Genomic DNA, 13,863 nt, shown 5'->3' with positions numbered 1-13,863 from the left:
TTTCAAAACTTGGTGCTTCTCACAATCTTTGATGTCGAGCTTTGTTGCTAGAGCATGAAACATATTAGTATATTCTTGAATAGTTTGGTCCTTCTTTTGTCGAAGCAATTTCCACTGCATATATTTATGTTCATATGTATCCACAGGAAAGTATTCTTTCTTTATGTGCTCCATGAATTCTCCCCATGTGGGTTTTTGGTCAAAGATAAAAGTACTACTAGTTTCTGCAGCCTTGGATGCTAACTTTGCTTCCCATGAATCTTTCACATGATTTTCAACTTTGAGAAGAGCGAAAGTTATTTTCTCTTCATCTGAGAACTGGTTGACAGAGAAACACCTTTCCAATTTTGAAACCCAATCATCAACAACATCCACATCAATCTTTCCCTAAAATGTGGGCATATCGAAATTCACTTGCACCTTAAATGGTGTATACCATGTGAATGGTGGGTTTGCTTGTGACCCACGATGTTCCAGCATTTGCTTGAACTGCTCCATCATTTCTTCACATTGTTTTGTTAATGCATCTGCAACCAATGCTTTAATGTCATCGTCGATCTGCAACTTAGCCATCTGTGATCGTGTGCGTCTCAAAGGAAGGTAGTTTGAAGGATTCCTTGTTTCCAACCCCAATATTTGATATGTTGATCGCATGTGATATGAAATACAGGAGCGAACTTGCTCTGATACCACTGATCCGAATTATGGATTTAGATGACAACACCTGAGTGAGAACCTGCGGTATTGTGGATTTGTTTACATGAACAAGGTAAACACAGAATTGAAGCAAGCCAAAAAGTAATCTATTCAATTCAAAAATTCAACATATATCAGTTCATGAGATTCCAAGAGTCACAAAAACCCCTTGAGAATCGAAACCCAACAGTCACATCTATTTATTTACATAATAAAATCTAAAACTACGAAAATTTCAAAAAAACTATATGAAATTTTGTCCTAACTTTAACTAAGCATAACTTTCTACTCCAGACTCGAAATTACGAGCCGTTTAACTCGTTGGAAAGGTCTCCAAGAGCTTAAGGTGAAGTTCTAAAAAAACTACGTACAACACCGTTCTAAGGGATAGTCCAAAGTTTCAAGGGCTGAAAATGCCCCGAAGGCCTTCAAAAACACCAACTACTAACATATAGAAAAACTAGAAAAAAATATGAAAATATTATTTTCAATATTTCAAATTTGCTTCTGATCAGTGTGTCTTAAATAATTTTTATTTCATTGATGGATTTTCTCAAAATTTAGTAAATTACTTTTTTAATTGAAAGATTATTAAAAAAAAATTCAACATTTTCACAAATTTTGAAAGTATTCTAATTTGAACAAATTTTATACATTCTACCTGAGTTACATACAGTTGCAGTTATATTATTAAGAAAGTTTTAAGAATTATTCTAAATTCAATGCCTTATTTGTGCTTCCACATTTTGCATACTTACCTACTAGAGCATTTCTAAACGTAATATTTGACAAAAATACAAATTCGTTATGCTTTGATGGATGTCGATACCCTTTTCCAAAGCTCCCATTTTATCATAGGCAGGGAGGATGCTGGCAAAGGTTGTTGAATCTGTCATTATACCTCCAGACAAAAAATAAAGAAAATATTGTAGAATGCTAATGCCCTCCAGCAGGGGTGGACAGCTCCATTGTAGGTGGTTCTCACACAGAAGAAATGAAACATTAAAGAAGTCTCAGAAAGTGTTTCCAATTAGCCCAAGCACATTGCAAAATGTGGGTGCTTTGCAATGGGTCACCTCCTGCTGTATGTGTCATGTCGTCAAGCGTCCCCTCTGCTGTTTGGGCATGAATCTGGTGCTTATTAAGCTCGACAAGCGGGAGGAAGGGCTAGAAAAACTATAATTAAAGATATGCACCGTTGTCAACCTACTAGCTATCAATTGAATGCTATCCTCCTACGTGCACTATATAGGCAAGAAAAGCAATAGCAAAATGCATTTAGCAGCTAACTAGAATTAACCATTTAAAAAATAACAAGGAGCAAAAATAGGATGTATATAAAGCAATAGCTATATACTACAAGGCTTTTATATGAGCTCTCAAATCTAATTCTCAATTTATCAAAGCCTGTACTTCAGATATTCTTCCTACTCTCACGTTTCAAAACAAAATTACCTATCATTAACCAATTGAATAGGGTAGCAATAGAAGATGTATCTTGTTTAGTTCTATTTGAGTATTAGACAATTTCTAATAAGAAGGATAGATAACAATCTAGAATTGTATTGATACGTTATTCCAAAACCATTAAATTTAAATAAAACCTTAAATCTGATGTCTTTATTTAATAGAGAACAACAAAAACATTATAAAATGAAATAAAACACAACAAAGCAATAATCCTCCTGAAAAGGGATATCAAAAACTAAAACTGATTTCAAGATTAAACATAAATTGTGTTGTTGTCAATAATGCCGATGAAAAAAATGGGACAGAGTTTTTAAGGAGAGTGCCCATCATTATACATCTAGATCTTGAATGAGTATCTTCATAGCCAAAAATTATAATATATGTATTTTATGTGTAAGGGTTTTGTTGACTCAATGCCACTACAAGTAATGACCTTGAAAATGTTACTATAGAATATTTTTCAAATGCCATACCTAGATTAATATATGTCTCTTTTTCAATACATTGTCTTCGTCAAACCCTCAAAAGTTACATGTCATTTCAATGAGCCTTTAAAATTAAACTTATATATCAAATTATGGGCATCCATAGTCCTTTGCAATAAGCACTCCTTATCGAAAAATTCCTAAAAGTCTCTCTTATAAGCCTTTCTATAAAGAGATAACTATATGATTTTCGTTCAATAATCGAACTATGATCTTATCCAACCATCTCTCTTCCTTCATTTACAATCAACATTTTCACACAAATGTGAAACTAAAGAATCATCAACAAATCTTCTAAGAAAACTCAATAAAACCCTATTCTCATTATTAGCTATAACATAAAAGTAAAATGTGGAATTTATTATAGATGGAATTACCTTTGATACAAAATTTACATACATACTATATAACTACAACTTCCTTAAAATGAGTTTACTAAATGAGTCAAAATTATAGAAAACATCAGAAATTAAGCCTTCCACATAATCAAAAGTCATTTTTTTTCAATAGCTAAATAACTCACAACGCTTATATTCTCAAAGCAACTTAAAATAGCAACTTTATTTCAATGGATTTGTTGTAGATGGACAAGCCTCAATCCTATTAAGGTAAAGAATTATGCACTTTTGGAGTTGCAACTATCAAAGGAATGAATAACTAGTTATAATCAAGAGAGCTATTCACCAAAGAATCAATACATACTTCAATGACTCTAAAAAATGGCTTTTTTGTTTATTTCCATTTTCTCGAGATGATGGATCTATCGTCGAGCTACAAATGCCACACAAATACGCGGAATTCAAATATGATCTGAGGGAACAGAGGTTCAAATGACATAAACTCACTCTATTTCTCTAAAGTAAAATCATATTAGTTAATTCTTGTTGCCATTAAGTAAGAACTAAATCTTTACATAGAGATGAAACTTAGTAGCAAAGAACATGACCGAAGGGCACAAATCTAAAAGCCCTTTGAAGTTTCCAAATGTTGTAGGACTTTTATTATACTTGATACTGAGCAAAGTATGGTTTCTGCTTTAAATTAGAAAATAAAGAATTCAAATGTTTTGGGTCTATGACTTTAGAGGTTGCATCGGGAGTATTGCATTCCTAATTAATAGATATCACATATCAAGGAGTGGTGTCAATGCACAAGGTTACCAGATACCTTACAACCTAGTTCAATTGTTCTCTTCTCTATGTAGGTAGTTTCTAACATGTAGTAATTGGTGAAGCCAAAGAAATTATGTGGGAGCAATATTTAGAACTATCGAACTCCAATATTATAGATAAGAGGGAATCTTATAAATAAGAACCTTCAATAACAACTAAAGTGGAATATGTTCATACATGTTTAACAACCCTAGAGTCCTCTATGCTCTTTCCCTAGTATTGTTAAACACGATGTACCACTGAGAAGGGGGGGTGAATCAGTGGTATCTAAAAACTCTTAACCATTTACTACTGAGAGTGAGTACCAGTTAGCAATGCAAACACTAAGTAAACCTACCGGTGAGATAAAACAAGACATCACAATGCAATAACACAAAGGCACATCACATGACATTGGTATATACGAGGAAAACCCAACATGGGAAAAACCTCAGTGAGAAAAGATGTTGGAGACTACTGCTCCAATCCAACCTCACAATGAGAATCTGATTACAAATTTTAGGGAATGAACCCAAGGAGCACCAACCCCTGCACCGAGCTCCAACTCAGTGAGATACAATGGATAAAATCAATACAATAATTATAATTTGGTTACAAATGAGTTTTGTAACCTCACATATATGTTTCTTTACCGATCCATCTCTACTCTACTCTCCATCGGTTCTCTTCTCACTTTCCCTAACTCTTCCTCTACTCGGCCTCTACCTTGTCTTCTTTCTTCTCACTCTCTTCCTCTGCTCACCTCTGCTCACTGTAGATCCCTTACTAGTTCAAGCTCTACTGGTTGTCTACCTTTCCACCTGGTTACTGGTTTCTTCCACAGTACTGGTTAAACCCTTCTTAATTCTTGTCTACTATTGCTTCTTTCTTGTTTCTAATTCTTTCTTACTGGTTCTAACACTACCGGTTGTCTTGATTGATGTACTTATTACAACTTACAAGAATCTCAGACCTTTACCAATTAGTCCCTTGTTAAACCTTCTTACCGGTTGCACCTCCAAATGCTCAATTGCTTAACTCTCATAGTTAGATCATCTCTTTTCTTTCAACTAGCATCACACCTTCTGGCAGCATCCTCCAACAACACACACTCATCGATTTTGACTTGCATATTTATAAGAAAGTATTCCCGCCAAAAACCAATTCAAATTTTAGGCGGTTAGGGTTTCTTCATTGACCTCGAGGCAAACTACATCCAATTAGATCTTCTTCTAGAGATCGACGACTTGCAACAAATCAATCAAGCTCCACCAATCTCGTGACTTTTAATACACATTTGCTAGGTTTAGAAAACACATATAGTCTGTCGGAAAGGCACTAGGTCAATCACCATAAATGGTTCAGGAGATTGCATCACCAACCTCGTTCCGCACCTAGACATTATGCATCAATCGATGCCTCCCTTCGATCACCTCGATTCGACCTTCCTCGAGCTGCATGCCTCTGCACTACATCCCTTGATTTACGGGGTCTTCATTTAATGTCGACCAACTCTACAACAACCTTGTCAGTGCACACTCCATCTACTACTTCATGCATGTTTGCTATCTTGACTCCACATGGAACCTTTGTCGACATCCATCTTAGCTCACTATGTCGATCCAACATGGTCGCTGACCAATATCACACAATTGGTGTATGCGTCATACTACCGGTCCCACTTTGCTTACCGGTTCTCTAACCTTGCCGGTATATATTGCCTTGTTGATTAACCTTCATACCTTCACCTTCCTTGTACTGATGAATCATGTCAGCCCGGTCATCGATCTTTCCATTCCTCAACAACAATCTCATATGACACAACATGTGCATCTTCATCAGATAGAGAGAACTTCACTTTTGTCTCTCAGTTCACTTGGTAGTATGCCACTATCCTCCTTGTTTACCAATTGGCATGTTTCTGCCTTCATACCAGTAGTGTGCATAATATCTTCATGCCATCCATCTCTAACTATTGTGCATCTGTGGAAACACCACTTTCCATCTACATATCGGTAACTCCATGTGTGCAACTGCAGAGCCTCATATTCATTTGATTGGTTCTCTTCTCAACCAGTTTGCCAAGGAGGCAAACTCACCATTTTAACTCTTCCTTTTCTACCCCAGTAGCACATCATGTCTTCACATGATGATCCGGTGCAAATCTCTAATCCCAACCTCAGGGGGCTTCCTCATCTTCTACATTACTCATCCAACCTGTGCATCCAATTACCTGCCTTTGCATACTTTGTCTTATCTCGGAGAGTCATAATGTGTTTCATGCATGATAGGAGATAAGCCAAACAATTACCACTTACGAGTAGAAGTGAATCCTTGTCTCATATGGGCCAATGTCATGAGCGAATCAATTATCAACATATTGTGCTCTTCTTCTTTCGGTGTTGCACAAATATGACCTCCTTGTGTGAGCAGATACATCTCCTACACAAAATCTAGTAGACATTCCCTTTGTCTACCTTACTAACTTGCAGCAGTCCAAACTTTGTCGGTCATATCACCATCCTATGATGACCTAGTCTTCTAGTGGGAGTCCTGTAGTTTCACATCCACCTGCATACCGGTTTTTCACTTTGTCATTAGCTCACCCTACAAACTCGCCGTGCACAAGCTTATCAGTTGGCAACATCTCAATGCCAACACATTACTTTACAAGTCATCATACCATATCGGTCTTCAATACTTGTCATCAACACAAGTCAACACTAACTCGTGTATCGGTGATCTGCAATACTAGTTGACATCAAGGATAACAATACACTTCAACCTCCCATACCGATTACCATACAGTACCGGTTGACATCAATGAAAACACAATGCCAACAAGTATGTTGTATAATCTTGTACCCATTTTATTTTCTTTCAAATAACAAACAATTTTAAATACAAAATCTCAAAATTTGAGAAGAGAGAATGAAGTTAAGAAAAGCACTTGATCTGTGGAAACATAAAACAAAATAGAGAATTACAAATAGACTTCATGAAGGAGAAAAACCTAAAATGAAAGTAACAACCAAAGATAGATGAACATCACAACATTGTGTAAGCATAAGATCTCACCTAACTCACATGGTTAGAGAAAAAATACCAAATCAAACATTTTGAAGATCACTACTATTTTAAATAAATTTTATCCAAAAAAGACAACTTAATACAACACACACAAAAAAACCCTAAACCCTAACATGTTGTATCAATATTCATAAAAGGCAAAAAAATCAAGATGAAATGTTCACATAATAGTTCTTTGAGCTCATTGACATTATTAATGAAACACAAGTATTCAATAATAAATATCAACATTTTCAAATCCTAAATTGAATTGGTATTCTACAATAGATATCAATATAATTATGCTCTATTTGTAGAATACCCTGATGGAGATTGCTTGTCCTCCTATTGTTGGAGGGTCTTAGGTTTTTTGGCGACTCCTTATACTAGATATTGGTCCCTTTGTGGTTATATGTTTCCTTAAGGGGCTCACCCCTTGTGAATGCCTCTAAAATATTTCAATATGTCACTTCTCTTCAAGGTCAGATCCCCTCATCTCATAATAAAGAATCCCTAGACTTTGGAGTGGTAGTAATTTCCCCTTGTATGCCTACCAAATATGAATCTGATTCAGATAAACTAACTTTAAGTTTCTTGGGGATCACTCTCTCCCACTAGCCTCTGTTAATAGAAAGTTGTAGGAAGTCTATGGATATGGGAAAGGATTCAAATTTAGGGAGAAAGTCAGTGAAGGAGTTGAGGAAATGTAATACAGTTAGAGTTGTGGCTAATGGTAGCCAAAGTACCGCAGAGTAGGATTTCTCTGAAAAACTTAAGAGATGATAGTATTTTTTTGGACCATTTTAGAACTAAATGGTTCCCACATGTAGATTTTTTTGAACAATCTATTATAGGAATTGAAGCTAGACATTTTACTTCTTTAGGAAAGTAAAATGAATTTTGATGCCTTCAATAAGGTGTGCAACTTCATTTGGCCCTTCCCTAATCCCATAGCTATGAGTGATAATGGTGCTTCTGGAGGTCTAGAAACTATGTGGCAACCTAATAATCTCAATGGGACCCTTAAGTGTCAAGACAAAAATTATCAAATTAATTATTTTGTGGATGGTATTTCTAAAGTTGAGTGGATCCTCAATAATATCTATGTGCCTAATAATTTGGTGTTGAGAATAAATTTTTGGGATTTACTCAATTAGAAGAGAATTTTCATCTCTTACTAGATGCTCGTCGGTGACTTTCATACCCACTATTTCCCTCTTATAAAATGGGAGCTTCTTTTGACTTCTTTGATATTACACAAGATCTTCATTACTTTTTATCAAATAATAGATTCGTTGATTTGGATTTAGAGCGCAGTAACTTCAATTTGTCCAACCTTCATATTGGTGATAGTCTCTTTCAAGTAGGTCTTGATAGATGTATTCTTTACACCTCTTGGGATATTTTCAGCTTGTGTAATCTTTCCTCTGAGATATTTTTTGGTTAAAGTCACTAACCTATCCTCTTTTATTAGGATTTTGCTAAACCTTTCATGTTCTACCCTATAGTTGTGATTTGGACTTATATGGTCTCATCACCCCAGCTTTAAATATTTGATAGCTAAAGAGTAGAACACCTAAATTAAGGGAATGAACATGTTCAAAATCTCTTTCAAAATAAAGTGTTCAAAGAAGAAACTAAGAAATTGGAGTAAATCCTCTTTTGGTAGTATTTTTTCTAGCAGAAAGATGTGAATTCTTAGCTTCAAGAATTGCAAATGGACATGGAATTTTTTTTCTTCTAGCTAATCTTCATTTAATATTGTATTGAAAGAAAAGTCATTTTGGAAACACAGATCTCACATCCCATGGGTGAAAGAAGGTGATAGGAATACCATGTTCTTTCACCAACTTGGTATTCATTATAAATAAAGGAACATGATGAAGGAGTTGATTGGACTAGATGGTTCTCTCATCTTGAAAGTGGAGGACATTCATAGGGAAGTGATAAATTACTTCTCCTCCATTCTCAAAGCTCTTCCTACCTTGAACCTAGGAGTAAATGAAATATTTGAGAAGCTCCTCGAGGTTATCCTAAACCTTAGTAGTTTAGAAGATAATAATTTTTTGAAAAGTGGTTTTGTAGATAAGGAATTGAAAGAGGTATTTTTCTCCATTGGTACATACAAATCTCCTGGTTTAGATGATTTTCCTTCATTCTTCTTTTAGGATTACTAGGATATTGTGGGAAAGGATGTAATTCTAGCTTCTATGTAGCTCCTATCATCAATAGGTCTTCTTAGAGGGATCAACCACACTTATTTTATGTTAATTCCTAAGAAGAGGGGCGAATAAAATGATAGAGTTTAGGCCAATTAGACTTGTAATAATTTATACAAGATAATATCTAAACTTATGGTTGATATAATTAAATGTTACAAGGTGTGCACCCTTGGTATCCTTGTGTTATATACCGTAGTGCTCAGGTTTGCAACATGGCTTAACTGCCTCCCATAGACTCATTAAATCTTGTGGTTGTATCAAGCATTAATAGGTCAAACTTTTTGTGTAAGGAAAAATAGGTTTCTAAAAGTGGTATTAATGCCTAAGTCATAGGTTAAAACCCCTCGCTTCCGCTGGGGGGATTGTTGCACATTGTGCACCCTTGATCTCTTTGTGCTTTGCAATATAGTGCTTGAGTTTGTAACATGGCTTAATCACCTCCCATTAACTCATTAAATCTTGTGGTTGTATCAAGCGTTAACAGGTCAATCTTTTGGTGCAATGGGAACCATGTTTCTAAGATCAAGCCCCTCAAAAAATTAATTCATGAACACCAAAAGGGGTTTGTTTTACCCTTGTAATAGGTGAAAACCGCTAATTTTTCTTAGGGACCAATTACCTTAGAGAAAGATAGGAATTTGATAGCTCTAAATCTAATAGATCTAGATTCTGATCAAATTTCAGGGATCTTGTGCCTCTTCTTTCGCTTGAATTGAATTGAATCGTTGAAAATGTTGAAATTAGCTAAAATATGATGAAATTGAACTAATTATGTGCAAACAATGAGCTATAGTCATCAAATTGAGCCACAAACTAGGATCTGAAGATTATAAAAATATTTGAACCTATTCCTAGAGGGAGTTCCTAATTTGTAGGGATCATAGCGATGGTTATTCTAGTCCTCCACACTTTTCGCACTCCAATGGGGGATTGATTCGTCATTTTAAATAAATCTTATCCCAAATATTGCAGCTTCATACCTATTTCTATGCACACTAATGAAGAGAAATAGGTTGGGAATAACGTTTTGCCTAAGTCAAACCTTAGTTTAGGAATTAACCTTGAATGAAATATTGCAAATACTAAAATAAATAATGGAAAGATATACCTCAGATCTACAATAACTGATAATGATGCTTTGCTTCTTGAGTGTAATCACATATGTTGCACGAAATAGCATGAACACAAAGAAACCCTAATCACATACATATCCTTGCATATGAATGATGTAATTTTGATCCATAGTGATTGAATGAAGGAAATGCAGCCTTGGAGATCTCTAGAAATGGTTGATGATGAACACTTCAATGCTTGAATGTTTTAGGTTGAGTTCTTGGAGTCTTAGATTGAAATGAACTAATCAAATGCCTTCATATATGAGATCTCCTAGGTCAAATTACCAATTAGGCTGACCTCCAATCGTCACATAGAACCACCAATTTTTTTTCCCACTGGGTGATAGGCCACATCCTCCCCTAGAAAAATGGGCCCCATTGAGGGGGCCTAGGGTTCTAGGTGCTCTAGTCCTAGGAGTAGGGAACTATTGCCTTGGTCCTCCTCAATCAGGGACCTCAAATTAACCCCAAGGAAGAGGACATAACCTCGGAGGATCAATTGACAAGTTCATATGACATTAAAACTGGAGTTAAGGCACTAAACAAACTCAGATAGGAGATGACGGGGAGACACGCCAAAGTAGGAGCACAAACATTAGGTGTAAATTTTCGTGATGACAATTTCTAACACAAACATGGTAAAAAAAAGTCAAACACAGGCAAACAAAGTCAAACAGAAACAAAAGGAAAAAAGACACAACAGAAAATGATAAAGACCAAAAACAAGACCTCAAATCAACTAGTCGAAGGGAGCTCGATATCAAAATATCTTAGCCAGTAATATCATTATTAAAAAAATCCATCTCAAGAACACAAGTGATCACATAAAAGAAGAGCACACATCATCCATTAGCCACCAATAACAAAGCTATGAGCTCATGAGAAGAAGGAAACAGAGAGAATGGATACACACTAGATATGTTTTTCTATGTGATCCATGATAAGAGTGATGAGAAAGGACATGGATACACACTCTAGATGTTTTTTTCTAGGTGATCGGTGTTGGGGAGGAGAGTAGGGATAGTCTAGGCATATTTTTTTAGTTCCACTATTTGTCATGCATCTGTGCAAGTGATGTCTAGTTTCACGTATATAGCACCCTGTATAAGAGTTTGCCTCCTCTAGTTTCTAGTGTGCATCAACCTATTTAAGATATATAATGCAAATGCAAATACCAAGGGATGAATGTCTGGCTTCAGGAAAATCTGATATAAGAGTTTATTTGATTCAATTTCGAGAATGTGTAACCCTGTTTAAGATAGATACATGTGTGGTTTCAAGGACATCTCATGTAAGAGATTGTTTTCATTGTTTTTGAGAATGTGCACCCTATCTAAGACATATATCAAATGTTGTGTTTGGTTTCAGGCATGAAGCATCTCATATAAGAGTCTTTTTTCTCTAGTTCCAAGTCTAAAAACCCTATTTAAGGCATGTAAGGATATGGTACAATATAGTACAAATAGGGTGATATGTATGCCCCCCCTTAAGATATAAAAACAACCCTATGTTGATGCCTTAAGGAACTAGAAACAAGGATACCCACCATCATCACCAAGGAGATATCCTTTACAAAACAACATCATAAAACCAAGATAAAGAGGCATTACTCTTCAAGCAAGGATAAGATAGTTGAAAAAGAGATATCTTGCAACAGGTATAAAGAGGATCCTTCGAGGAGAAGAGATCTTTGCTCAAAAGACATCTACCTCCAAGAGGCATTTTTGAACAAACATAGCATCTTCTACCAGAATAATGGAAGGAGAAAAATAATGTCTACCTTCCTCCTATTGGTAGGTAAAAGGGATTCTTGATGATGGATGACACTCTTTTTATCCAACGTAAGGGGTAAGTTTATAATATATATATGTTTCCAAGTGAAAAAGAGGATGTAGCCAAGGACACACACCTCTTGCATAAAATAGAATCCTTGAGCAAAAAACAACTTCACATAAGGAGTGACATTCAATTATAAGAAGACACCACTCAACAAAGGAAAAGTGGATCTTTAGAAAAGATAAAAGTGAAAGATCATTGCCCCCAAGCGTAGGGAAAATGAGAAAAATTACACAACCTCTAAGGAGAGATTATCTATATAAGCAAATGTACAATATACTCAGATGAAGAAGTATTCAATGCAAGAAAATACATTAATATATGTAAAATGCAACTCTAAAGAAGACATAATCTTCAAAGACAGAGAGATAAAGAATGAAGGATCACATACTCCCCTAAGGAGAGATTAGTCATAAGAGACATGCCATTCCATGCAAGAAAGGCTATAAAAGTATGAAAAATGTAGCCCCTAGAGGGAAGAAAAGAAATAATATAGAGGCAAGGGTAAATGCATGAACCGGTGTCACACTTTTGGCCAACTATGGGTAGTCTGGTTGGAATGAGTTTGACCAGACTACAACTGGGCCGCATGGCGCCTGTGTGGCGTTGAAATGGCACCAGGAGTCCGGTCGGACTCCTGTGTGGTGTTGAATGGCGCCAGGAGTCCAACCAGACTGAGTCCAGTCAAACCAGGTTATATAAACTGATATTTTCCCCACTGACCTCCTTTTGCACCCTAAGGAGCTTTGGGAGTTCGATCAAACACACACAGAGCTTATTTCCAATCCCCATTTTTCCAGGTAGGTTTATTTTTTCCCTTTTTTTGGTTTTGTATTTGTAATTAAAAAAAATTATATATTTATTGCTATAATTATTTTTATTGAATAGTTTATCAATTTTTTCAAAAATTTTAGAATGAAAATATTAGAAAAATATTTAAAAAAATTATACGTAGAAAAATTAAAAAATTCACTAGAAAACAGTTAAAAAAAAATTAGAATGAAAACATCAGAAAATTATTAAAAAGTTATGCACATATACCTGTTAAATAATTAAAAAGAAACCATTTTCTCACAAACACACATACATATACATATACACATACATACATATGCTCACACAAACACACATACATATACATATACACATACATACATACACTCACACAAACACACATACATATACATATACACATATACACGTAAATATATAAACACACATACATATACATACATACATACATACATACATACATACATACATACATACATACACACATGCACACAAACAAACATACATACACACACACACACATAGAGAGAGAGAGAGAGAGAGAGAGAGAGAGAGAGAGAGAGAGAGAGAGAGAGAGAGAGAGAGAGATACACACATAAACACACATACATATACATATACACATACATACATACACACAGACACACAAACACACATACATATACATATACACATACACACATACACACACACATACACCCACATACACCTACATACACACATACACACATACAAATACACTTGCATACATACACATACACACATACGTGCACATGTACACATGTAGAGATGCAAATGTACACACATACATACACACGTACATGTGTACATGTACATGTGTATGTGTGTACATGTGCATGTATGTGTATGTACATTCATGCATGTATGCACGTATGTGTATGTGTGTGTGGATGTATGTGGATATATGTGTGTGTGTGTGTACATGTATATATGTATATACATATATGTGTTTATGTGTGCATGCGTGTATGTATGTATGTAGGTACAATATGTGTGTGTATGTGTA

Source organism: Cryptomeria japonica, chromosome 2, assembly GCF_030272615.1.
Source record: "Cryptomeria japonica chromosome 2, Sugi_1.0, whole genome shotgun sequence".
In the NCBI taxonomy this organism is placed as follows: Eukaryota; Viridiplantae; Streptophyta; class Pinopsida; order Cupressales; family Cupressaceae; genus Cryptomeria; species Cryptomeria japonica.
The sequence above is the reverse complement of the archived record's forward strand: the minus strand, read 5'-3'. Positions refer to the sequence as shown.